Source organism: Vombatus ursinus, unplaced genomic scaffold (genome assembly GCF_900497805.2).
Source record: "Vombatus ursinus unplaced genomic scaffold, bare-nosed wombat genome assembly UNPS02014816.1, whole genome shotgun sequence".
In the NCBI taxonomy this organism is placed as follows: domain Eukaryota; kingdom Metazoa; phylum Chordata; class Mammalia; order Diprotodontia; family Vombatidae; genus Vombatus; species Vombatus ursinus.
The window spans coordinates 26,555,698-26,582,187 of record NW_020954594.1 but is presented as its reverse complement, the minus strand read 5'-3'; the positions used below and the strand labels follow the sequence as shown (position 1 = coordinate 26,582,187).

General features: G+C 37.6%; 1 protein-coding gene across 3 annotated transcripts in view; it reads right to left on the bottom strand.

Moving 5' to 3' along the window:
* The window catches only part of NCKAP5 (NCK associated protein 5), an 859,247-nt gene that overhangs the window by 688,381 nt on the left and 144,376 nt on the right, over nucleotides 1-26,490 (bottom strand). The window contains exon 1 of one of the 3 annotated variants that reach the window (XM_027835635.1): nucleotides 5,854-5,914. The exons of the other annotated variants lie outside the window; for them this stretch is intronic. The gene's annotated coding sequence lies outside the window, so the exon portion shown is untranslated. Of the gene's footprint in view, nucleotides 1-5,853; nucleotides 5,915-26,490 lie in introns of those variants that run through there. 3 annotated transcript variants of the gene reach the window in all.

Genomic DNA, 26,490 nt, shown 5'->3' with positions numbered 1-26,490 from the left:
CACTTATCTAGTTGTTTGGAAACCTAAATTCCAGTTGCTAAATAACCATGTGACCTTGGGCATATCACTTAAGTGGGCCTCAGTTTCCTCATCTGTAAAGATAACTTACCCAAGGTATCACCCAGTAGATTGGTGTCAGAACTGGAACTAGAATACAGATGTTCTAACTCCCAGCCAATATTGCCGTTGTGTTTATTTGTTTGTTTTAAAAATTTAACACACGGGGCAATGGTGTGTTAACAGAGAGACATGGTGGACATCAGTAGGCTCCAAAAGGAGGAAGTCCAAAAAACATTTCATCAGGGAAAAGATGGGCCAGTCATGGAATGACAATTCAACAGGCAGAATGTCCCACTGGTAACTTTGAAATGTCAGGGGAAAATAGATGAAATCCTAGACCACTTGGGATGCATTTACAGCACAAAATGGACAAGACTGCACACACACACCGCATGGCAGCCACAGATGGGTAGTGATCTGCTTCATTTGAGGGAACATCCACACATACATCTATTTGATTATTTGAGTATTTCGAAGACTCTACTTAATAGAAACCCCCATCTTTCCTAGATGTGTACCTCTGTATTTGACCCTATAATGATTCTACGCTGAGGAGAGTTCTTTTTAGAAATTGGTAGGTAATATAAACAATACATTCCAGTGCAGAAAATACATGTCTTATTAACACTAAGGAAAAAAAAGTAAGAATCTGAACTGAGCCAGTTGATCTACAAATGAGTTTTAGCTCTGGTAGCCCCATATTCACAAGGAGATAAACATCTTTGTTTTTTTTTATTTTCTTCAATTTATAGTGAGCTAAGGTTTTTCACAGGTAGCAGTTATTGTAAACGCAGTTACTGCTTGTAGTTTCTCAAGGAGAGGAAAAAAAAGAGAAAACCTTTTGTTCTCAACCACATGAAGATGAAAAGTAAGAATAAGCTCAATACTATTTTGTTAGGGTAATTTTCTCACAGTAGTTCTAGCTTCTCTCAGCAGAAGCTGAGGGTCACAACCTGTTGCGTGGCAAAAACAAGGAAGTCTCACAAGACCTCTCCTTTGCTGACACGCAGCTCCCACGGTTGGCTCGGCTCTCCTCTCATTGGGAGAAAAGTCCTACTCATACCCCTGATACGAGGGCTGCAGGTGTCTAGCATACTTGGTGATTGGCTATCACGTGGAGATCATGCTTTGATCAGGTGTTACTAAGGATATGAAAGAAAGCTACTAGCACTTAATAAACGGAGCTTCTGCCATCTTGCTGTCTCCCGCCTCATCCATGCGTCTCCGGGTTACTGAGCATTGAGCTGGTCTCATGCTTTCCACTGTAGAGGCGACACTATTTCATTTGCATTTTATTAAGAGGTACTTGGAAATGTGCCTACGTTAGAGAACTTCTGGATGGAAATCAGTACTGGGGAATATGACTCCTGGGTTTAATTTCCAGCTACATTAATCACTTGCAATAGGGGTTAGGGGTAGGAATTTAACCTTTCTATGTCTGAGTTCTTCTAGCATTAGAATATTATCCTCATAGAGAATTCATTAGTTATTCACAAATTTCCCAGGATATAATGATGATAACTCATATTTATATAGTGCCTTAGCCTTTAAAACAATGTCAAAGTCTTCATAACTACCCTCTTCAACAGAGAATATCAGTATTATCATTATCTCCTTTGTGTAGACCAGGAAACTGAGGCTCATTAAGTACTTACTCAGCTTACTTACACAGCTTGCTAATCTCACAACTGGGATTGGAACACTTTTCACTATTCTACTTCATTCAATTAAAAGACAATTTTTAAGCATCTACTATGTGCCAGACACTAAGTTAGGTGGTAGGGATAAGAAGAAAAAAATGACACTAGCCCTTGTCCTAAAGGAACTTACAATTGTATAGCAGCAAGGGAAGGATTAATACACAGAAAATTTAGTATAAAATATTGACAAAATAATTTTTTTTAGGGAGACAGCATTAGCAACTTGCTTTTATAGGAGATGGCCTTCAACAGGTATTTGAAGGGAGCCAGGAATTCCAAGAGGAAGAAATGAGGAAGGAGTGCTTTCCAGGCATGTTGAGCAGCCAGCATAGAGATAGGAGATGGAATGACTTGCATGTGGGACAGCAAACATGACTGTTAAACTGGAACACAGTTAAAATGCATAAGGGAGAGTAACATATGATAAGCCCAGAAAAGTATGCAAGATCTGATTGTGAAGCAGCTTATGTTGCTTCTTTATGTATAGTCCAGAAGCAATGTTCCTAGGTTCCATATTGCAAAGACATATATAATGAAAACCTACAATATGTTCAGTTAAAAGGCGACTCATCATTTACATTTTTCTGTTGATTGAAAGGAATGTTTCCCTCTCCACACAATGCACAATTGAGCATCAATAACATTATAGGTAATGGGACGGGCAGGGCAGGGCAGGGCGCTGCAGAGAGGGGAGGGAGGGGAGGGGAGGGATAAGCATTTTCATATAATACCTACTATGTGCCAGGTACTGTGCTAAGGGCTTTATCAATGTCTCCTTTGACATGAAGGAAGACACTATCTGCATGCAGAGAACGAACTAATAAATAGAAGTATGTATAGAATGATTTTACATACATATATACATACATACATACACACACATATTTGTGTCTAATGGTAGCCATCTCTAGGGTGGGGGGGAGAGAAGGGACAAAAGTAAATTTACATGATAATTTTATTCTATATGTAAAAGGAATAACAACTTGTACATAAATAGATTGCAGTTTCATGTGCAATCATCTTTTTTATCCTACTTTGTTATGGAAATGCTTGTTTTATTTCACAAATTAAAAATAAAGTGAATAAAATTTAAAAAAGAAAAATAATGGAAAACCTAAAAAAAGTCTCCTTTGATCCTTACAACAACCCTGTGAAGTAGTTGCTCTTATTATTCCCATTTTACAGTTGAAGAAACTGAGACAAAGAGGGGTTAAGTGATTTACCCAGAGAATCATAGCTGATAAGTATCCTAGGCAGGATTTGAACTCAGATCTTCCTGACTCCAGCTCTAGCACTCTATTAATTGTGCCACCCAGATGCCTAGAGGAATAAGGCCTCTGAATAAGAGTACTCCAGAGAATGAAGAAAAGTGCTTTGGTTTTTGGTTTTGTTTTGTTTTGTTTTTTTTGTTTTGTCATTTCCATGGCCAAAAGGAATAGCACAAGAGTAGGAACATAGAGAGTGAGAAGAATGAAGAGAGTTTACTAAGCATGAATGAGACAGACACGTATTAGAAGTTAATATGCTTTGTTCAATCACCCTCGTGGTCTCTGAAAATATCCTAATGGTGGTTGGCCAGCCACCAGATCTGCAGGGAGAAACGCAAAATTAACAAAACAAACCCTGAGTTCATGTTTGTCGATTCACCAGAGACAGCAAAAAAGGACATGGGCTGGGATCCAGGAAACCTTGGCGCTCTCCACTAGCTGCATGACTCCAAGCACATTGCTGCATCTTTTTGGGTCCTAGTATTCTATCTTTCAGGGGCCACGGGGTACATTGGAGGGGGCACTCGGAGCCCTGACCTGGGGGTCATGAAACTTGAGTTCAAGTCCCTCTACCACTTGCCATCTGTGTGACTTTAGATAAGTCAGTTGACCTCCTTGGGACTCGGGTTCCTCATCTGTAAAATCAGAGGCTTGGTTGAGGGACAGTCTATCTCATCAAGTCCTTTCTAGCGCTAGATATATGATCAAAAAGGGAAACCAATATCTGTCCAACTTACATCTTAATCTGTGCTGTCATTATATGGGGTTGTTGCTGTTGTTTGGGAGATGAGTAGAAGAGAGGTCAACCAATTATTTGATCCTGGTTGGGAACTCCCAGAGCAGAAACTCAGCACCTGGGCAACTGCTCTGCAATTTAGATTCTTAGAGAGTTGCCCCAGGGTCACTGATAATTTAAATGACTTGCTCCTAGTCACACTACTGATGGAATGTGTCAGAGATAAGACTTGAACCTCCAGTTGTTGTTGTTCATTTGTTTCTATAATGTCTGATCCTTTGTGACTCCATTTGGGGTTTGCTTGGCCAATTACTGAAGTGGTTTGCCATTTCCTTCTCCAGCTCATTTTAAAGATTAGGGAACTGAGGCACACAGGGTTAAGTGATTTGCCCAGAGTCACACAGTTAGTAAATGCCTAGGTGGATTTGAATTCAAGAAGCTGAGTCTTCCTGACTCCAGGCCCAGTGCTCTACCCACTGTGCCTCTTAGCTTCCCTCTTGAACCTCCAGGCTGGCCCTCTATTCCCTGGATTGCCAGTCAAGTATGATTAAACGTAGGATAGGGTCATAGATTTAGAACTCTGTGACCTGAGAGGTCACGAAGTTCAACTTTATCATTTTACAGATGAGGAAACTGGCCCAGAGTGGTAAAGCGATGTGCTTAGGGTCACACAGCCAGTTTCATCTGGGTGAGACAGGATTTGAACATATCTCCCTGACTCCAGGTCTATTGTTTTATCCACTACACGGTGCTACCTTTCTATTTCCTTTGCCTCTCAGGGATGGATGCTCCCCTAATGCACTCTGCTTTTGTCTATCCAAGTTCCATGAGGATGATTTGTGTCATGATGTCTTTTTCATCTTAAAAAAGGAGTAATTTAGAGCACTACTGAATAAGTGAGATACATCAGAAACCACTGAGGAGACCTGGAGTACAGTGTCTCTCTTAAACAACTCATATTGAGCTATTATTTCTCACAGGGATACCTTCTTGTTTATTATCTGCTGCAGAAAATTTCTAGGAAATGGTACATATCTTTGTTTCTTTTAAGCTTCTAAAAAATAAAAAATGTTAACAATACCTCACATTTCTATGGTGTTCTCAGGTGTACAAAACAATTTCCTCACAACTATCCTATGAGGTAGATAGTGTTAGTATGATCATACCCATTTTACAAATGAGGGAGCTAAGACTCAGAGATATACAATGGCTTGGCCTTGATCTTATGTTTTGTGGTGAAACTACTTCTCCATATTTCAAGTGAAGGCTCCTTTCTCTATACCCAGTTTTCTCAATGATTGTTTATTTAGAATAAAGAGCTCCCTCTTAGAGAATTGCTAGGGGTTATTTATTTCTTACCACCTTCCTGTTACCATTTGAAAGTAGGTGAGTAAGTGAGAGACTATAATAAAAGCAGAATGCTGTCTCCTTTCTAAAAGTAGCCTGTGATAAGCTGGCTGCTTAAGCAGTCTTTCTAAAGCCAAATGTGGCACTTTTCTCACACTGATATTTATTCATTTCTAAACACAGTCTGACAACACCTTAAGCCTATTTCTCTATCTATTGGCATTGGCTTGGCTTCTCAATATTCCCCTTGAATTAAGTTTCACTTGCTTCTTCATTAAGGATCAAAGCTAAAAATATTTCATGTAGCATTAAGCACTCTTCCCCTACCTCTGCCCCTACCCACGGGGAGCTGTTGTTGGCATACCATTACCCATGAAGTGACATGAAAATCTCCTTATTCAATTGATGTGCATGTCTCTAATCATTAGCAAAATCCTCACTGCAAATGAATTCTTGTGGACATCCTTTCCAGCTAAGCATTTAAAAATAAAATATACCTGTTCCCAGACCCAATCATTTGAAGAAGATAGTTTCCTGCACAGATAAAACCAAACCATCTTTCTCCACATTAGTTTGTCCATGCTTTGTGCTTAAATCAGGACCAGCCTAGACTATACAATTAGGCTTGCTGAAGGAAACAGCTCTCTGGGATTAACCCACCTCCAAGACACATGAACATTTCATGGCTGTCAATGCCTTCAGCCAGCAATGTGATTTTTCTCAGCAGGGCAAAAAGCCTTACCTCTTAACGACGGAAGGAAAGCCCAAGGTGACCCCAGTTGTGTTATTAGAACCACTGCAGCGATTTGCTTTGGTCTCCTCCAGGGTCTGCTCTCTGATCTGAATCATACAATCAGACCTTGCCTTCCTCCTTCAGTCTGAATGCCCATGTGCTTCTATCTGCTAGTCAATATTTAACTAGTTTGTCAAGTTAGATTACATCACCTGCTCTCAATCCCACCCCTGTGATATCAAGAGGGTGTGTGTGCCTGCTGCACATTGGCCAAATATTATAACCCTCTCAAACAGAGTTAACATTGGTTATTTAACCACCCTACCTCTGTTGCCTCTGGAACACAGATTATTTCCAGTTCCTCTGACAATCCTTTAGGCCATTATACATGGAATAAAAGTAAACCAAGTCAAAAGGTCAAAAATAGTGTATATTTTAAAAACGACAGCCATATCACACTGATGCTTTGATTAAATTCCACCATGGCTGTTTGGTTGCTGTGTCCTTTGGTTGTCAAGTACTTTACACATGGGCAGGGGTTATTTGTGGATGACCAGGCCAAGAAGTATAGGGCTGGTTATCTAAGTAATTAGAAAAGAAATGGCTGGCAATGAGGATGTTCTTGGCCTCCAAGGTGGCTCGAGTTTCTCAAGAATTTGGCTTGGAATGAAGTGGATTGGTGATAGTGTTTGTTTCTACAGAAAACTGCTATCTTACTTCATTTTTGAGAATGTAGTTTACATTCTTAGAATACTCTCCATTTTCAGTAGGCTTCCTTTTCTCTTTCAGTCACATTTCTCTCTCCTTCTCTTAGCACATGAGTCAGATTCCCCAGCACTGTAACACAGTGTCTTCCATACAGTAGGTGCTCAATAAATATTTACTAAATGAATGGATGACTCCAGTTACTTTTTTTTTAATAAATCCTTAATCTTTCTTTTACCTCATCTTCTATGGGCTATAGAAAATCTGCAAGTCAAATCAAGTCAATCAACAAACATTCATTAAGCACTGTTCCAGGTGCTAGGGATTCAAAGAAAGGCAAGAACAGCCCCTGTATTATAGCACCCCAGTTATCTGAAAGAACTGAAGGAGCCAACAACTAGCTCTATGGGAAAGAAGAGGGACTTGACACAGACCCTGCCTTTGTGGGGAGCCTCTTGTTCACTCTTGATCTACCCAAATAACTGATAAGAGTTTGAGGAGGTTGGGAGAAAGTCTGAATCCTTTTTATTTTTTTGCCTCGTTTTATATCCCTGATACATAGCACAGTGCCTGGCACAAAGGGGTCACTTGCTGACTAAGTGAGAATCTATAAATCAGACATGCAAGATGAAATAGACAGACTACTGGTCTATTAGTATGGAGACCTGGGTTAGGGTCCCGACTTCATCCCTTAATAGTAATGGAGCAAGTCAATTCCCCATGAATAACTTTGGCTTTCTCATCTGTAAAATGAGTAGATTGGATCTAAAATTCCATAATTCTAAGTATTCATTGAAAACAACATTTTAACTATGCCCAGGGACCAGGAATTTCTGGTGGTCTAGCTAAGAAGATAGAAAAATTTCCATGCATATAATATAAGTTCAATGCAGAGCAGATCTTGTTGTCAAAAAACTAGTTTGGGCCTTGTCTTCCTGATCTAAATCAACCAACAACCCAGAATACAAAAGAAATTGCCTGGGGCCCATGATCAAGTCCAGGAAAAGGAAGAATCATTAAAACAATCTTTCCAGGTCAAGTGAATTAAATTGGGGAAGAAAAAAGCTTGGTCAAAGGTAAACATGGTTCTATCACATAATCCCTTAATCTCTCCATGGATTTTCTACCATAATATCCAGGCTCTTAATGACCTATTGATGAGAATCACAAGTAACAAATATGGGTCCCTGGAGCCACTGGACAATACTGAATAGTTAAAGCATTGAATAAAATTGTAAATCATAATCTAGACAGAGTTTTTGAAGTTTAAAAAAAATCCCAGCGATATTAAATTTTACCATGAACTAACAGTGTCACTCTCAACAATATGCATTCCATTCTTTTCTCCTCACACTCCCTTACCTCTTACAACAGCTTTATTCACAGTAGAACAAAGACCACAGTTCATTTTGAGCATTCTTTGGTCACCACTTCCAAGAGTCTGAGAGGTTGCCCTCAAAAGTGATGGTGCATCTGAATTGCAAAACAGAAGTCTAAGATCTCCACTTGACCAAATTGGGAGGCTTTCCAAAGCTCAGAAACCTTTCTGTGTTACAGGAGCTATGATTAGTCAAAGTTTCTGAGGTAATTTTCCTGTCCTGATTGCATGCTTTCACAAGTGTTTTTAAGACTAGTTTTTGCAGAAAGCAGTGATATTTTACTACAATGTATTTGGGGCTTTGACAAACACTAAACTGGTAATACAAAATTTGAGTGAAAACAAGTGATCCATTGCTAATGCCTACTTCTCAGTTATATCCTGAGAGGAAGGTCTTTCATTAAACAGCTATCAGAAGCAGGAGCACAGTTTCCACTTTCCATTCACATCCATCCTGCCCAGGTTAATTTCATCCCTGGAATAATGTGTTTAACAGGAGCCCCATCTTGACTTGAGAATTTTCTGTTTTAGTCCAGGAGTTTTCTAAAACCGCACTTTAATTTCACATTTAGCACTAGGGATATTATACATTATTAATGGTGTACAATTGCTACAACTAATCACCAAATGCCTAGGAATTCCTTGGGTCCAATTATAATGGATTTATGTCATTAATATTGTAATTCTGATGGGAAGACAAGGTGGCATCTGACCTTTGTTTGCATTTGTAAGCATTTTTAGTGAATCTCAATTGAATTTCGCAAATACTATCAGTGTCTACTTGGGTATTAGGATAATCCTGCCCTAAAAAAAGCAGGGGGAAAAAGGGGAGGGGCAATAACTACAAAAGTGACTGGCATATAAAAAGAGAATCATAGATACAAACAAATTCAGTGCCCAGACCTTCAGAAATTTTCCCTTGTGTACTACTGTAAATCTTTTTTTTTTTTTTTCATGAATAGTAGAAGAGAGGGAGAATTGAGAAGCAAGAACATCTCAATGAGAAGTTACAAAGCAGGTATTTATTTTGTGAAATGAATCATTGCAACTGATATCTTTTCATGTTAGAAAACAGGATACATAGTTTACACATAATAAAAATATAATTCATTTCAACTTAATGAATATTGATTAAATGCAGGTTGAAGAACACTAAAATCCCATCAAACCTATACATTTCATTACTGCATAACAGTGTAACTTTGGTTGAGTCACTTTGACCTTTTTAAATCTCAATTTTCACATGTTTAAAGTGAGATTAATACTTGCCTTCCCAGCTCATAGAATGATTGTGCTGATAAAATATATAACTTTAAATAATGAATGTTTTTTAAAATTAGGTAGAACTGATAAATCCCAATAAATGTCAGGGGCGAGAGTAGTACTAAGCACTTATTCCATAATGTCAACTTTACTCAAAACTTATTGGCAACTCTATTAAATATCCTTATTGTATTGATGAAGCATAGAAGTTTCACAGTGCAAGACAGAAAATCATTTGTGAGTGAATATGACTTTTTGAGGGAGTCAGAAGTCATTGGAGCTAAATCTAGTGACTAAGATGATAGGTCAAGCTAGGCAACAAAGACTTTGATAAGAAAAGATGAAATAATGGGATTAGTTTCCTTGTATAACTTTCAAGTTGCCTATGTATGTTTCATATCACAGAGGAACCATGGCACAAAGAGAGTGCTTTGAGTCAGAAACACTCTCATTGTTGTTGTTATTGTTCAGTTATATACAACTCTTTGTGACCCTATTTGGGGTTTTCTTGGCAAAGATACTGGAGTGATTTGTCATTTCCTTCTCCAGCTCATTTTATAGATGAGGAACTCAGGAAAATAACATTAAGTGACTTGCTTAGGGTCACATGGCTAGTAAGTGTCTAAAGCCAGATTTGAACTTAGGAAGATGAGTCTTTCTGACTCCAGACCTAGCACTCTATCTGCTGCGCTGACTAGCTGCCCTCAGAAACACTTAGGTTTAAATAATCCTACCTGTGACGCTAGGGGCAGCTAGGTGGTACAGTGGATAGAACACTGGGCCTGGAGTCAGAAAGATCTGGGTTCAAAACCAACCTCAGACATTTACTAGCTGTGTGACCCTGAGCAAGTCACTTAATCCCATTTGCTTCCATTTACTCATCTGTAAAATGAGCTGGAGAAGGAATGGCAATTCACTACAGTATGGGGTCATGAAGAGTGGAATATAACTGAAAAAAGACTTGGGGGGGGGCAAAAAAAAAACTTGGGATACTTACTGACTGTGTGAATTTGGGCCAGTCACTTAACTTCTCTTTACCCTAGCAAACACAAGTATTCTAAGTTGCAAAGAAGGTGCTGATATATATTGATAAATAGAGGTTATTCACCAGAAATTCACTGTTCCAATGAAATCACTGATCTTCATATTTCAAACCCCTCCCCCCAATAAGCTATAATCTCATAGGTTTTTATATTTAGAAATGGAAGAGATTATAGTGGCCATTGAGTCCAAGATCTTAATTTTACAGATGAAGAAACTGAGGCCAAGAAAGATTTAGTGACTTACCCAGGGTCACACAGTTAGTTAAAGATCTGAGACAGACTTGAATTCATGTGCTCCTCACATCAAGTCCAGGGCCGTATCCAGTATACATGCTACCCCTTCTCAAGGGAGGGAACCATGCTGGTTTTCACCTTTGTATCCTCAGTGAGTAACATAGTTCTCTACACACACTTAATAAATATTCACTGAAAAATTTAGACTTGATTCAAGTAAAAAAATTCTAAAAATTAGAGCTTTCCAAAAGTAGAATAGGCAGTCTTAGGAGGTTATAGGGTTTCCCTTCACTGAAAATCTTCAGACAATGCCTGGATTACTACTTGCTACAGATTTATAGGGCTGATTCTGTTTAAAGTCTTTTTTGGGGACCTACGTGTGCAAAAATATTTATAGAAGCCCTTTTTGGGGTGGCAAAATACTGGAAATTGAGGGGATGCCCATCCATTGGGGAATGGCTGAATAAACTGTAGCAAATGAATGTAATGGAATACTACTATGCAATAAGAAATGATGAACAGGCAGATTTCAGAAAATTCTGTAATTGTATGAACTGATACAAAGTGAAATGAGCAGAACCAGGAAAACATTGTACACAGTATCAGCAACATTGTGTGACGATTAACTATGAATGACTCAGTTCTTCTCAGCAATACAATGATCCAAGACAAGTACAAAGAACTCATGAAGGAAAATGTTATCCATATTCAGATAAATAACTGGTAGACTCTGAATGCAAATCAAAGCATATTTTTTTCACTTACTTTATTTTTTCTCATGTGTTTTTTTTAATCTATTTCTTCTTTCACAACTGTGATTAATATGGAAATATTTTTACATGATAAACATATGTAATCTATATCAAACAACCTACCATTTTCAGAAGAAGGGAGGAGAGGGAGGAAAATTTGGAACTCAAAATCTTACAAAAATGAACGCTAAAATTTTTCTTGACATGTATTTGGGGGGGAAAAATACTATTAAAATAGTCTTTACTCGACTAGACAGCTGCCAAGGCCCCTTCCAACACTGAGATTCTGTTAGTGTTCTGATTTATTTGTTTAAAGACTGACTCTCCCTAATTTTACCTAGGTTGGAAGTGTATCTGCTACTCATGGCCCAATCTCACTACTGAGGGTCATTGGAACTTTGACCTATTACATTTTCTGACCTGGGTCAGTTTGTCCCTCCTTATCCTAGTTGCTCCCCTCATTCCTAGAGGCTCATCATATTGGTGCCAGACTTAGTTTGAACATCCAAATGACTTAGTCTTACTACAATTCAGAAATCTTAAGGTCAAGCAATCCATCAATTTTACTTCCCCTACTGCAAAGTTTACAGGTATGTATGCACTACCATGGCCTGGTGATTCTGTGAAACTGAAGGCAATTCTGAAAGAGAAGTTTCAGACATGCTTTGAAAAATAGCAATATCTTCGTAATATGTAATTCCCCAAATTGACTACTTTGAAGGGAATATTCTCATTTGGCTATCCTGATGTTTGTTAAAGGAAGCAAAGGAACCACACCATCCCATTATCTACAGTTAGACCATCTATGTGACAGTGCATTGAAAAATTAAAAGATATCCCAAATGTATGACATTTTATTATCCTTATTATTGTTGTCATTTATCTTTCTTGGCACTCTGGATTTTAGCTACATGATCTAGAAGGTGACTAATCTAGTTGGCATGGTCAATGATATGATGGCCTCCTGGGGAATACAGTCAAGAGATTCTTGTAGGATATAGGCAGTGATTTCAAATCAAGTACACCCTTCACATACCCTCTCCTCAGCCACAATGAATTATGCCAAAACACTGTCATACATTTTCATTGTGGTTGCTGCCTCTTGGTAAAACAGAATATTTTTGGAACTGTTTGCCTATATGTGGACTATGTGGACAGAGTGAAATATTTACAGTGGTTACAATGATTAAGTAAACTCTACAATTATTAATGAGCAATGGATATATTTCAGTGGTTTGTTGTTTTCTTACTTCAGTATTACATAACTATGAGGACAGTTTTGTTTTTTTTATTTAAGTTCCCATGCAGTCACAGACACAGTTAAGTGGTTCTTAACCTCTGATCTAAGGATAGGGAGGCTGTGAACTTGGATTAAAAAAAAATGCATCTTTATTTTCACTAACCTTTGGTTTCCTTGGTACTTTGCTATATTTTACTTTATGCATTAAAAATCATTCTGAGAAGGGGTCCATAGACTTAATCAGACTGCCAAAAAGGTCCCATAACCAAAAAAAGGTTTAAGAACCCCTTGTGTTGGCAGAGATGATAATTTCCAAATAAACAAGAGCTTTTGAATTACTGAAATAATATTTTCCATGGCAAGTATGCTGTGCAGTTTTCTTAAATGTCCTATCCATTTAATTCAATTCAATAAGTATTCATTAATTACCTACTTACTATATTGCAAGGGTATGTACAGGGTGCTGTGGAGATAAAAACATAAAAGAAAATTAGTTCTTGACCTCAAGGAGTTTAAATTCTATTGAAACTACATTCTACTTCTAGAGGTTATTACTAAACTTAGGAAAGATATTCAACTAGAAGACTCAGAAGACGCTCTTTTACTATAAGACTTTCACTTCCTTAGCTACCATGGAGATCAAGTCCACTCAGTCATGGAAATACTGCTTAGCCTTATAGAAAGATAAGGAAAAGTTGGGAAAATATCATAAAATCAGAGTCATAGATTGATGGACCTTTGGAGTGGGAAATTGAGATATCTGTTTCTAGGATGATAAGAAACAGATGAAATAGATACATGAAAAGGCTTACATTGATATATGGGAAGAGCCCAAAATAATTCTGCCAAATACAGATATCAACAGGCCCCGATTTTTAGCTCTCTCTTAAATTTGACAGTCAAACCCACCAAGTCTCATATCTTCACTGGGCATTTTTTTCAATTTGTTCATCTGAATCCCATTCCAAATTAATTTACTGAAAGCTGATAAGACATTTTAAGTCCCAAGCAGGGGGAAAGGAAATCTATATCCAAAATACAGAACTCAAGGCCTCTGAATGTTGTTTTCCATAGGCTATTTCTTTTTCACTTTTTAATTTGAAGAACATCATTTTGAACCTGCTAAAACACCATTTGGTATTGTTGTATATATAAGTATAAAGAGGTTGTTTAGAGATAAGCACATTAAAAATTCAGAGAAAGCCAGTATTACTAGCAGTTTGAGTTTTTATTTATTGTATTTTAATGTCAGATTTAGGGTTTTTTGGGGGGATGTTTTGTGGTTTAATCAGGTAACACTTAAGCATGGTGATACAGAGGAAAAGAGTATTCTGCTTAGAGCTGGAGCATCTGAGTTCAAGTGCTGGTTCTGTCACTTCCTAATTATGTGACATTAGGCAAGTCCCTTAATTTCTCTGGATTCATTTTCCTCATTTGTTAAATGAGGGAGATGGACTAAATGACTTCCAAGGTCCATTTTGGCTCTCAAACTATGAAATTACAAATCTTGGAGAAATGGATTTCATTCAGGCAGCTGCTGTACAATGAGATTCTGATTTTTTTAAAAGTAGTTGATGATATTAGAAAAACATGGGTAGACTTGCATGAAATAATGATAAGCGAAATGAGCAGAACCAAGAGAACATTGTTTACAGTAATAGCAATATAGTTTTGAGAACAAATTTAAGTGACTAAACCATTTTGACTATTATAAATACTCAAATTAACCACAAAGGACATATGAAGGAAGATGTACGTGTATCCGAAGAACTGATAAATAGAAGTATGTATAGAATAGTTTTATACACACACAGACACACAGACACGGACACAGACACACACACACACAGACACACACACACACACAGACACACATGTAGCCAGTTCTAGCGCAGGGGGAAGAAGGAAAGGAAGGAAAAAAAGTAAAAAAAAGTTACATGATAATGTTATTATATCTTTAAAAGAAATAGCAAGTTGTACATAATAGATTTGCAGTCTCATGTGCAATCATTTTTTTCTATTCTAATATGTTATAGAAATGCTTGTTTTATTTACATTCAGAATAAAATAAATAAAATTAGGGGGGAAAGTGTTTTGCTGATACCTTTTGTTGTTATATTACATTAATTTTCAGGTATATTTCTTCCTCATCCATTTCCTCTCTCTTGTAGTAAAGAACATAAAACCAAAGACACAGCCACCATGTCTGTTTATGTAATATTCCACACCCAAAGATCCCTATTTTTCTTTTGAAAGGAGAGAGCTGCTTCCTTGCCTGTTCTCCCAGACCAAAACTAGTCATTAAAATTACTCAGAATTCCATTTCACTTTAGTGTTTGTTTAATTTACTCTTTTCTAAGCAATTAAATATAATTAAGTTATAAAATATTCCTTTATCATTAAAAGAATAAACTGGAGGTTATGTTTAAATTTAAATAGTCAATAAGCATTTATTAAGCATTTATTTTGTACCAGGCATTTTGCTAAGTGCTAGATTTATAAAGAAAAGCAAAAATAGCCCCTGCCTCAAGGAGTTTACAGTCTAATGGAGGAGATAGCATGTATACAAGATAAGAGTCTACTTTCAATCATATAGAAAAATAGAGAGAAGCAAGAACCCAAAAGATGATATTGATACATGAGCTTTTTTTAAGGGCTCACTTGAAAGAAAAAAAAAGTACAATTTAGGAACAACAAATAGGTCTAAGAAATACACCTGCTCATCAAGCATCTGAGTTAGATAAAAATCTAAAACATGGAGTCTCTCATCACCCTCTGACCCCAGCCTCAGCATCTGCAAATTAGGTAGAAAAGCTGATTTTCTTTAAGTTCGCAATGTCGTCCTTTGTCACAGCAAGAGCTCATTAAACTTTGAATACAGAACATCATGGAGTTTACAGTCAAACTGCAGGAATAATGGTACCATATTATTGGTATCACGCAACAAACTTAACATCATTATATTTTCATGAGAAACAATAAAAAGTGTTCATCAATTATTCACATACTCTTCTTAGCCCATAGGATTTAGAGAAAGAAAAAAAAACCTTAAACCAGAGAAATAGAAATGGTCCCTTAACCTAAATAATGAGTTTGGTCAAGAAATGTCTAATAGGGCTTCTAAATCTTGACTCTCAGATCTTCTGAGTGAGAAGCAGCTAGAATGCTCTATGACTTTTATGCTGCTCTTTCATATGTTATTAGAGACATTACCAATGCCTGCAGCTACCATTACAGATACAAGTCTTGCCCAATTAATACTCTTAAGAACAAGGCTCTCCACTCTTCTTCTGAACTCAGATCAAGACACTGAGTTTGCTCCAAACACACACATTTGAGCAACTTATTCAAGGAAAGTAGATGGGAGAAGGGCCTGGCACACTACCTGTGATGTGTCAGGTAATCCCCTCCAAGTATGGAAGAGATGGTTTACTTTGCTGTTCTTTATTGTAAAAGGAACCCAGGGAATTGTCTAATTAAAAAGCAATCATTCTGTAAGAGAATAGTACTAGATGATGGTGATAGTATAACTGTTATGGAAGGCATTGGTAAATACAAAGTTGAACTCCTCTGGTTCCTTTGTGCATCAATTGTTAGTTTTCAGTTAATTGGAGAGAGAAGCTAACAGAAGTCAATATGAAACTATACAGTGTTTTGTTTTGTTTTGATTGTTTTAAAAGAAAAGAAACTTCAAAATGGTGCCTCTGTTAACTTAAAGCATGGCAAACTGGATAAGATACCTGGATTTGAATCAGATCAGACATACTACCCTCACTCTCTGGACCTCAATTTATTCAATCTGTAAAATGGAGATAGTAATTGTAATACCTCACAAGAATGTTTTGAGGATCAAATGAGATAATGTATATGAAGTCCATTATAAACTTTAAGTCACTATATAAATGAGTCATTACTGTTAGCATCATCATCACAAGTGCCACTATTATTATTAATGGAGGTACTTTTGCAGTTCTCCATAGAGTTGCTAGTTTTTTCTTCCCCTACCCACTCAGAAGAGGTCTGCTACAATATTTATTATTTCAACACCGGGAAAAGATTACATTGTACGGTGTTATTCTTTGTGACATAGCTATTGAATATCGAGTATATCCTGCAAACCATGCTGGTTCAATACAATTCAATTAACTCAATTCAATGTAATTAGCCAAGTATTTCTAGACATGCATTTACTTGCTAGCACTATACTAGGCATTGTGGAGAGTGGATATAATTGACATATGAGACATAGTTCATACCTTCAGAATTTACCATTTTATAAGACTTTGAGTGAATGTTGTTTTGACTATTATAAATACCCAAATTAGCTGTAAAGGACATATGAAGAAAGATGCTATCTGCATTCAGAGAAAGAATTGATAAATAGAAGTATGTACAGATTAATTTTATATATATATATTATACATAACTATTTGTGGGCAAGGAAGAAAAAAGGGAAAAAATTACATGGTAATTTTGTTGTATATTTGAAAAGAATAGCAAGTTGTGCATAGTGGATTTGGAGTTTCATGTGCAATCATCTTTTTGTTGTACTGTGTCATGGAAATGCTTGTTTTATTCCATAAATTAAACATAAAATTAAAAAAAATAAAAAAGATATAGAACCAGAAGGGACATTGGATGTCATCTGGTCCAACTCCCTTTACAGATGGAGACTAGAGAGAATGAGTATTTTATCCAAAGTTGACACAAGAAGTGAGAGATTCAGGATTTGAACTCAGAACCTATGACTCTAAACTCAATACTTTTTCTATAGTACAATGCTGGACACATATGATACAACAAAAATAACGAGCCAGATTAAGTGATTGGCAGTACAGATGAAAATATATAAATAAGACAGGAGATCAAAACAGGGAGAGTTCAGTGTGGGATGGAGACATTAGTCAAGGAATCACCAGAGAAGTGAGATTCCAGATGAGTCTTAAAAAACCTTAATATTCCAACAGGCTGAGAAGAAAGGAGATGCCATTTCAGATAGGAGAAATAGCAGGTGTGTAAAAGCAGGTCAGTGGAGATGAACTTGGGTTTGTGTTGAGGAGAAATGGGACCTGAGGCTGATTCAAATGACTGAAATGTCAGAGCCACGAAAAATATTAGACATGATGACTACCATCCTTTTTAGTTTCCTTTAAATCTTTTTACCTTTCTTTGACAATTGATATCCTACTGACACCATACTCTATTGACCAGCTTCAATCAGTCTGTTTTGGAGAACATTCTCTTTGATTCAAGAAGACATTTGGAAACTAGTTTAGATTAAATGTCTAATCTTCAAGTAACCCCTATTATATAGTGGACTACAAGATTATCAGATAATTATTTAGGAATTCTTGGATGCTGATTACTGGTTTTTAGAATTATACAGATGCAAGAAGATATGCTTGAGTTATTTTGAAGAACTGGGCAAGATCTGTCAGCAAATGATTAACCTAGAGAGACCAGAGTCTTATGTCGGTCTATACCAGAGAAATCCTACACACAAAAGTTTTACTAGTAATACCAGAGATGAAAGATTCCACTAAATTCTGCTATCTGGGCAGCATCACATCTAACAATGTACTAATAGATCAAGAGGAAGGAAATTGAATTAAGGCCAACAAAACCTTTGAGAGACTGGAAGATGTGAAACAATGTCTGTGTGATAATAAACTTTCCCAGAAACCTAAGTCCTAAGAAAATTTCTCCTTAGGTGCCTTAGGGCCACCAGTCCATCCAATCTCTTTATGATTTCAGGTCCAAAAGATATCTGGCTTTTACTAACACATTTAAAGGCATAAAAGCAATTAGGAAAGGCTTTATAAACTGCAAGCTGGAATCTAGTTTGTGTAATGAACCCCAGTTTGTAATTCTTATGTAAATGTTAAGATCACATTCTGCAAACTGGGCAGCTCTTTGAGAGGCTCAAGTTTCCATTAATTCAGAGAATCCTTGGGGACAATTTCCTAAAGCTACTCTTTGTGAAAATTCTGTATGAGTATAGGGGCCAGAATATATAGAAATAGGGAGAGGTAAGGGATGGAGAAGAGATAGCACAGGACAATGGAAATATTATTGGCTGGAGCTCAGGTTCATGGGCTCACAGGAACATGAGATTTAGAAATAAAAGTGACCTTGAGTCCAGGCCCCTTATTTTTCAGATGAGAAACTGAAGTCCACTGAGGTTAAATGACTAGGCAGCTGGATGGTACAATGTCTAGAGCACTAGGCCTGGAGTCAGGAAGACCTGAGTTCAAAATCAACCTCAGACACTCACTAGCTATAGTAATCTTAGGTAAATCATTTATACTCTGTTTGCCTGTTTCTTCATCTGTTAAAAAAAAAAAAGCATATATATATATATGTGTGTGTGTGTGTGTGTGTGTGTGTGTGTTATTTCTACAGTCCCTTCTAGTCCTAAGAGATTTTTTTCTTCTTTCTACAGTATCTGAAGTAATTTTTTTCTATAATATATGAATACATATATATGATCATTTAAAATATGATTTTGCCTTTAAATGCCTCCATTTTGAAAAAATTTGACATGAAAATCCTGACATGCAGATAAAATCATGAAAAAGATGTCTATTGTTTATCAAATAGTAGAATTCCTTTAAATCCCTAGTCTTGTTAATTAAAACCACATTTTAAAGTATTTTTTTCTCTTGTATAAAATTAGGCATTCCTCTCTTTCACAGCAAGCATAAATAATGTCTGAAGAGCAGTTATGCAGTTGATCAAGAGCCAGGCCTGGAATCAGGAGGACCTGAGTTCAAATCTGGCCTCAGATACTTACTAGCTGTCTGACCCTGAGCAAGTCATTTACCCCTGTTTTCCTCTGTTTCCTAATCTGTAAAATGAGCTGGAGAAGGGAATGGCAAACTACTCCAGTATCTTTGCCAAGAAAACCCCAAATGGGGTCATGAAGAGTCAGACATGACTGAAATGACTGAACTACAACAACAACAACAATAAAAGCATTACTTGACTGTGCCATTAAGGACTTTTAAGAGCAGGAGTAGAGATCTAACTTAATTTTAATGCAAATATTAATTACTTAATATGAACCTACCCTGCCCTACCTTCGACCCTGCAATTTTTCTTTATTGTTGGTGCTGTTACTGGGACAGCCTCTAGCTAGATCAGCATGAAATTAAAAATTCTGATCTCATCTTTAGTTGTTTTTTTTTCTTTTTATAATCATCTAGAAAGGAAATGCTAGGGAAGGGTAGAAAGGATGTGTGGAAAGATTTTGGAAGGAGTTTCCCTAACACAATGTTCTAAGGAATATTTATGCCTATTTAATCTCTGGCAGGATTTAAAATGACCTCTTATGCACAAAAATCCTAAAGTGCTTTGGAAAAAAACAAACATATATTTAGAAATCATTTCACTCACCAATGAAATAGAGACGTCATCTCTGTTGAACAAGAGAGCAATGCTTTCAAAAAACACAGTAAGACAACAAGACAGTGAATGGAAATAATTGTTTGGTTTTTGTTTGTTTTTTTTTTCCAACTGAAAGAACTGAAAGAACTTGAAAACAAAAAGAATTACTGAAATGGAACTTGGCAGGGGAGGGAAAGGAACACATTTATTAACTGTCTACTATATGTCTGTCACAGTGCTAATAACTTACAAACATTATCTCATGGCCAAGAACTCCAGGGTAAACAGAGTTTGGATCCCTCTGTCATGTCTTGGTCATTGATGAGATGAATGAAAATTAGTCAAGGTATAAGGAAATTACCCTCCTGAGAATCAAAGAATCTTTGATCTTCCCCCTAGGTCAGAGGCTCAAATAAAATCAATATTTATTGAACAGTTTCTATGTGCAAGACATTGTACTAGCTTCTGTGTAGGATACAAGGATTAGGTTAAGATTTGATTTTTGACTTGAAGGATAAGATGAGATAAAGCATTCCCTATTGGTCACATTCATTGAAGAATTACTCAGTTTAGTGTCTCTCTCTCTCTCTCTCTCTCTCTCTCTCTCTCTCTCTCTCTCTCTCCCTCCCTCCCTCCTATGGTCACACGGCCAGTATATGTCAGAGGCAGGACTTAAATCCAGATTTTCTTTACTCAGAGGTCTACTTTCTATCCACCATGCCACAGTTTCATAGTCATAGGATACAATGATGATTTCAAAATCCCCATATATAATCTCTCCTAAGTACTGAGGGCAAGGGAGAGGCTGGCGGCCAGCAGAATATCATTCAGTCCCCAGAGGCTTGTGTTAGCAGATAAGAAAGCACATTTAATAAGCTGATGTAGGAGACAAATTGACAACACATATGTTTCTTGAAAACTCAGTCTCTTGTGCTTTTTTCTCAGCATATTCATGAAATTGTATGGATCTACATAGATTTAGTATTAGTTATGGACGATATTGTTTATGTTAATTTCTTTGTGCTCTCCCACCCCAAACCTAGTGCTTGACATAGTGGTTTACACAAAGTATCTTCAAAAATATGTCTGATTCATTGGAATAAGCCCAATACAACACATCCAAAATCCATGCAAAGCATTTAAGAATCCTCTTTTCAGCTACTTGGTAAATGGTCACTTTGGTGGCATTCAGTAGAAAGCACATATTTTCTTAAATGAGATTTCTCATCTTCCAGGCTGCTGCCAAGTCTTTAGATTCCATTTCAGTTTTCTCCCAGGAATTTTGTATTTGTTTGCAGAGGCAAAATAGCTCCTGATTTGAGAAGGGAGCCCCTATTACTCCCTTACTCACTAGCTTCCTTCATTGTAATTCAAGAACCAGTGAATATGCTGGCTGTTCACTGGTACCTTTCAGTGGTAATGAAAATACCAAGCCAGACCTCAAGTTTCAGTGTGTACTATGGATGGTGGTAGATGCCAGCTCCTGTCGGCCTAGCAGAAAGGGGGATGCATGCTGATAATATTCATGCAGCATGCCGATCACAAATATTTACTTTTTTCCCCCACAGAAATGCCAGGGGACACTAGTGTTTCTGTTTGAACAGTGCTGTGAAGCAAGGTTCCCTGAACAAGCATGAAAAGCTTTGCATAAATAAGCTCTTTTATGATTAACTCTGCCATACATCATGCCACAGAAGTTTTAAAAAGAATAATGTTTTGGAGGTAAAATATACCAACCTATTTAAATGTAACTCTAGCCCCAAATACAGGTCTGTATTTCCCCAATTGTAAAAACATCCTTGAACTGAATTGATCTTTGGTGGAATGTACTTAGTAGCCAGTGATAGCCTTTAGGAATATTTGAAGTCTTTCCAAAAAATTGAATGAGTGGTGGGTCTCTCTCTCTCTCTCTCTCTCTCTCTCTCTCTCTCTCTCTTTCGTTGCTACTGCCTAAATTTAAAAAAAAAAAAAAAGGAGATATTTGTCCAAGGCAGAACCTTGGTTTCAGTACTGTTGATTTACTATGGAGAGTTCAGATGATTGATGCACATCTCAGGCAAATGAATGGAAGGAATCTTCATCTGAAACCTGGGGACTAGCCTCATTGCCTTTTAATCTTGTTACCATTTTTGCTGAATGTTTTATGCCAAGCAAGGGTATTGAATGCCTTTTATTCAAAAGTCTCTAAATCATAGATTGCATCAACAGAATTCTGATCCAGCAGCTGAGACGTTTTATTAATCCAAATCCTGGGGTAGTCTACTAAACATTTGACAGGACTTCAACCACGAAGATAATTTTTCATAATTTTAACAGTGAAGGGGGAGGACTTAGATCTCTTGAACAGAAAGGACACTACTAATTGAATCTCCTTCTTTGGTTTCTTATTAAAGATGTTACCAGATTGAATTATATCCAATTAATAGTTGTATTTGGATACATTTCTGCATTCAGAGCTTGAAAATGAGGTTAACAAAGCTAGAAAAAGATGAAGAAAATGCTGGTGTCAGTTTGACCTTTAAAGAACCAGGTGCATATGTGAGCTTCAAGTTGTGGCCTGACATACAGGGTTTCTTTTTCAATGCTTGTTTTGCTGTTTTCGTAACTCAAACTGTGACCTACAAGCTTTCTATATTCTTCAAGTGAGGTGATCTGGGCAAAGTCTTCTCACTAGATGCCTCTTCTGAACTCTGCAAGTTCCTGAGCTAGGTTTGGGGGCATCAGCTTGTCCGTGATTAGATGTTCAGCAGACTGTCACTGGATTCAGCCACTATTACCTGGCTAGGAGGTTCTGCACATTCAGATTAACTGAACCTCTGGCTCCCTTTGGTCTAGGACTCCTTCTCTGCTCATTCCAATGCAGGCTTTCACCCTGGCTGAAAGTTATAACTGAATCCCTACTCTGTTCCTGGGATCATATAGTTGCTGTTTGCTACTGAACTTGTTTCTTGCTCAGAACATAGTTAGGACCTGTTAGCTATCACACTTCTTAGATAGATAGATAGACAGACAGACAGACAGACAGACAGACAGATAGATAGGTAGATGGATGGATAGTTTCCTCATCTATAAAATGAGCTGGATGAGAAAATGCAAACTGCAGTATCTTTGCCAAGAAAACACCAAACAAGGTCACAAAGAGTAGAACAGCACTGAAATGACTGAACAACAGACAGACAGACAGATCGATAGATAGATAGATGGATGGATGGATAGATAGATGTGTGGGTGTATTCCTTCCTCAGTCTGATCTGGAACTGAGTAAAGAGTGATGGAGCTAAAAGATGGTAACTATTCCTACACCTTGGATTAGTTCAGGGATGCCCTAGGGCTTCTTCCTACCCAGCAGCTTTCTGCCCCGGTGTTCAGTCTCAACTATCAGTTCCTGGATACTAGCACATAACTCCTCGCTAGTCCCATCCCAAGTGACCACCTCCCTAAAGACCTCTCTGTCTGTCTCCCTAAGCTGCCTTTGGCTGGAAGAAAAAAAAACTCACTATGGCTTTTCCTTGGTTTTCCCAATCAGAATTCAGTGTGATACATTTTCTAGACTCTAGAGCTTTGTGCAGGGGTCTAATGGAGAAGCCAGGCCATATTTCTCCCTCCTACTCCACCATCTTGACTGTGCTCAATAATTTTAAGAGTCTAAAGAGATCCTGAGACGAAAAAGTGTGAGTATTGTCCTTAGTCATCACAACAGAGAACAACCTTTGCAGAGGGATGACCTGGTGACTGTCTTTACAGGTGTGGTAACATCCACCTACTTAGCAGCTCTGGTTATAATGTTGAAGATACAGGAAAGAAATTCTTTCTAATAAAGTCCTTGATACTCTCAAATGGTTCAAAATAAGAAACAAATATCATTTTTTAAATGAAAATAATATTAAAGAAAATGTGTAACAATCTGCTTTGCTACTTCACAGCAGAAGCCAGGCCTTCCCATCTGACCTGCCGCCAAAACCACTGTTACGCAAATCTTCCCCTTATTAGAATGAAGGTTTCTAGAGAGCAGGAACTGTTTTAATTTTCTATTTATATCTCTTGTACTTAGCATACTGCTTTGTACATAATTAATAAGCATAAAATAAATGTTTTTCCTTTCATTAAGTGGTTTGCCCACAGTCAGAGAAGTAACTAGTGGTAGAGCTAGAATCTGAACACAGTCAAGTTAATAAGCATTTGTTAAGGACTTACTATGCACCAGGCACTACACTAAGCACTGGGGTTACAAATACAAGCAAAAATAAAAAGGGGGAGACAGTGCATGGAAGGGGGCTGAAAGGGGTGGGGAGAAGGTGACTATGAACATAGCAGCACCATGATAAAATCTTGAAAATCAAAAGTAAAGAGAGGAATGAAGGATGGTAGGCATGGACCCTTCCTCAAAATGGAAGTTCTGGAAAGACTTCACACAAATTTTCTGACCACAAAGCCAATTACAACAGTCAACCACTTTTTCTCTCTCAGAACACTCTAAGAAAAAATGGGCAACCTGAATTTACATAGTAAATGCCTTGGCTCATGTACTGTTTGGTGTATACATATATATATATATATATATAATTTCACATGTGTATATATGAATGTTTCATGAGGATGTCTCTCTGTCTCTTTCTTTCACATTACTTCCCTCTCTCTCTCTTTCTCTGTCTTTCTGCCTCTGTCTATTTCTCTCTTTTCTGTCTGTCTCTGTCTCTCTCTGTTCATCTGCTTCTCTCTGTCTCAGTAGCTAAGTGGCACAGCAGATAGGGCACTGGGCCTAAAGTCAAGAAAACCTTAGTTCAGATCCAACCTGACATACTTATTAATATTCACTTAACTTTTCTGTCTCTTCAGTATCTTCAACTTCAAAATGGATATAATAAGAGCACCTACCTCACAGGGTTGTTGGGAAGATCAAATAAAATAATTTGTAAAGTGCTTAGCACAGTACCTAGTATGTTTTGTTGTTCTTCATTCAGTCATATCCAACTCTTTGTGACGCCATGGACCATCGCATATCAGGCCCTTCTATCCTCCGCTATCTCCAGAAGTCTGCGTAAGCTCACGTTCATTGCTTCCATGACATTGTCTATCCATCTCATCCTCTGCCATCCCCTTCTCCTTTTGCCTTCAATCTTTCCCAACATCAGGGTCTTTTCCAATGAGTCCTATCTTCTCATTATGTGGCCAAAATATTTAAGCTTCAGCTTTAGTATTTGACCTTCCAGTGAATAGTCTGAATTAATTTCTTTAAGTACTGACTGGTTTGATCTCCCTGCATACTTCTTAATAGTCAGCTATAAAAAGCAAACTCAAAGCAAAAACATTTACCAAGATGGCATAAGAAAAGTAGCTACAAAATAATCCCCCTAACAAACTAGGCCTAGGAAGCTTGGGCAAACATTTATAGTACAGTATTAGTGAGGTACACACATAGGGGATACGTGAGATCAATACATCTCACAAATCAATACATCCCACAATATATATCACAAAAAGCTACAAGATCCCAGGGTCCTTTCTCTTTTCATGGAGTCCTAATGCTACTCCCTCATAGGCAAAATATCTCTGCTTCACAGGTTGCTCAGTTAGGCTCCCTGGGTTTGCTTTTCTTCACTGATCATCTTTCAATTGCTAGGACCAGTTCTCTCTCAGTGAACGTGATGAACTCTCTTCTCTTCTGCCAGGGGTCACTTCAAATGCTACCTTTTTGTATCTGTGTCTATCTGTAGAAAGTCTCTTCCCTCTGGTGGATACAGTTATCTTCTACCTGGTGAGAAGTTCTGCTGAAAAATACCAGGGACAATTGGGGAAGGGGGTGGGTGGGGCAAGAGAAAATGCCACCTCCCCCCACCTCTGCCCTTTAGAAGGAATGTAAGGGATCACCCCCAACAAAGCTTCCTCAAACCTTTGAATTCTCAATTATCAACAGGGATTTGCAGGCTTAGTTTCTTAAAGGTCTCCAAGGGTGTGGTCCATCTCACCCAGGCAATGGCCAGCTACCCTTCCAATTTAATCAGAGAATGTCTTCATAATTCTTAGAGGGATGACAAAGTGATACACACATACACACATACACACACACACACACACACACACACAGAGGTAGCACATAAATACTAGGTATTAGACCTTACTTTCTTTGATTATAACAGCAGGGTGGGATGTGGAGGAATCTTCTTTACCATATAACATAATAGGATATATGTGCATGTACTGTATGTATGTTGAGAAGTCACTTGGTATAGGTTATATAGTCATCCCTGCAGTTAGAAAGACATGGGTTTAAGTCTCATCCCTGACATACATTGTGTGACCCCAGGCAAGGCAATTAATATCTCAGTGTTTTAGGCAACTAAGAAGCTAAATTGTGTAAGTTTCCCATCTGTAAGAACAGAAGCAATTTCATCACCAGGGCATCCTATACTAAGAAAATCACATTCCACACAAGGAGTAAAATGTATGTATGTGGGTGGGTGTATTTGTGTGGAGAGGGGTAGAGAGAGAGAGAGAGAGAGAAAGAGAAAGAGAGAGAGAGAGAGAGAGAGAGAGAGAGAGAGAGAGATGGTGCTGGATGATGATCGTCCACATCCCTACTTAAAAACAAAAACAGCAACAACCCCCTCCCCCCAAAAAAATAAAAAACCTTAAGCCTACAAAGTC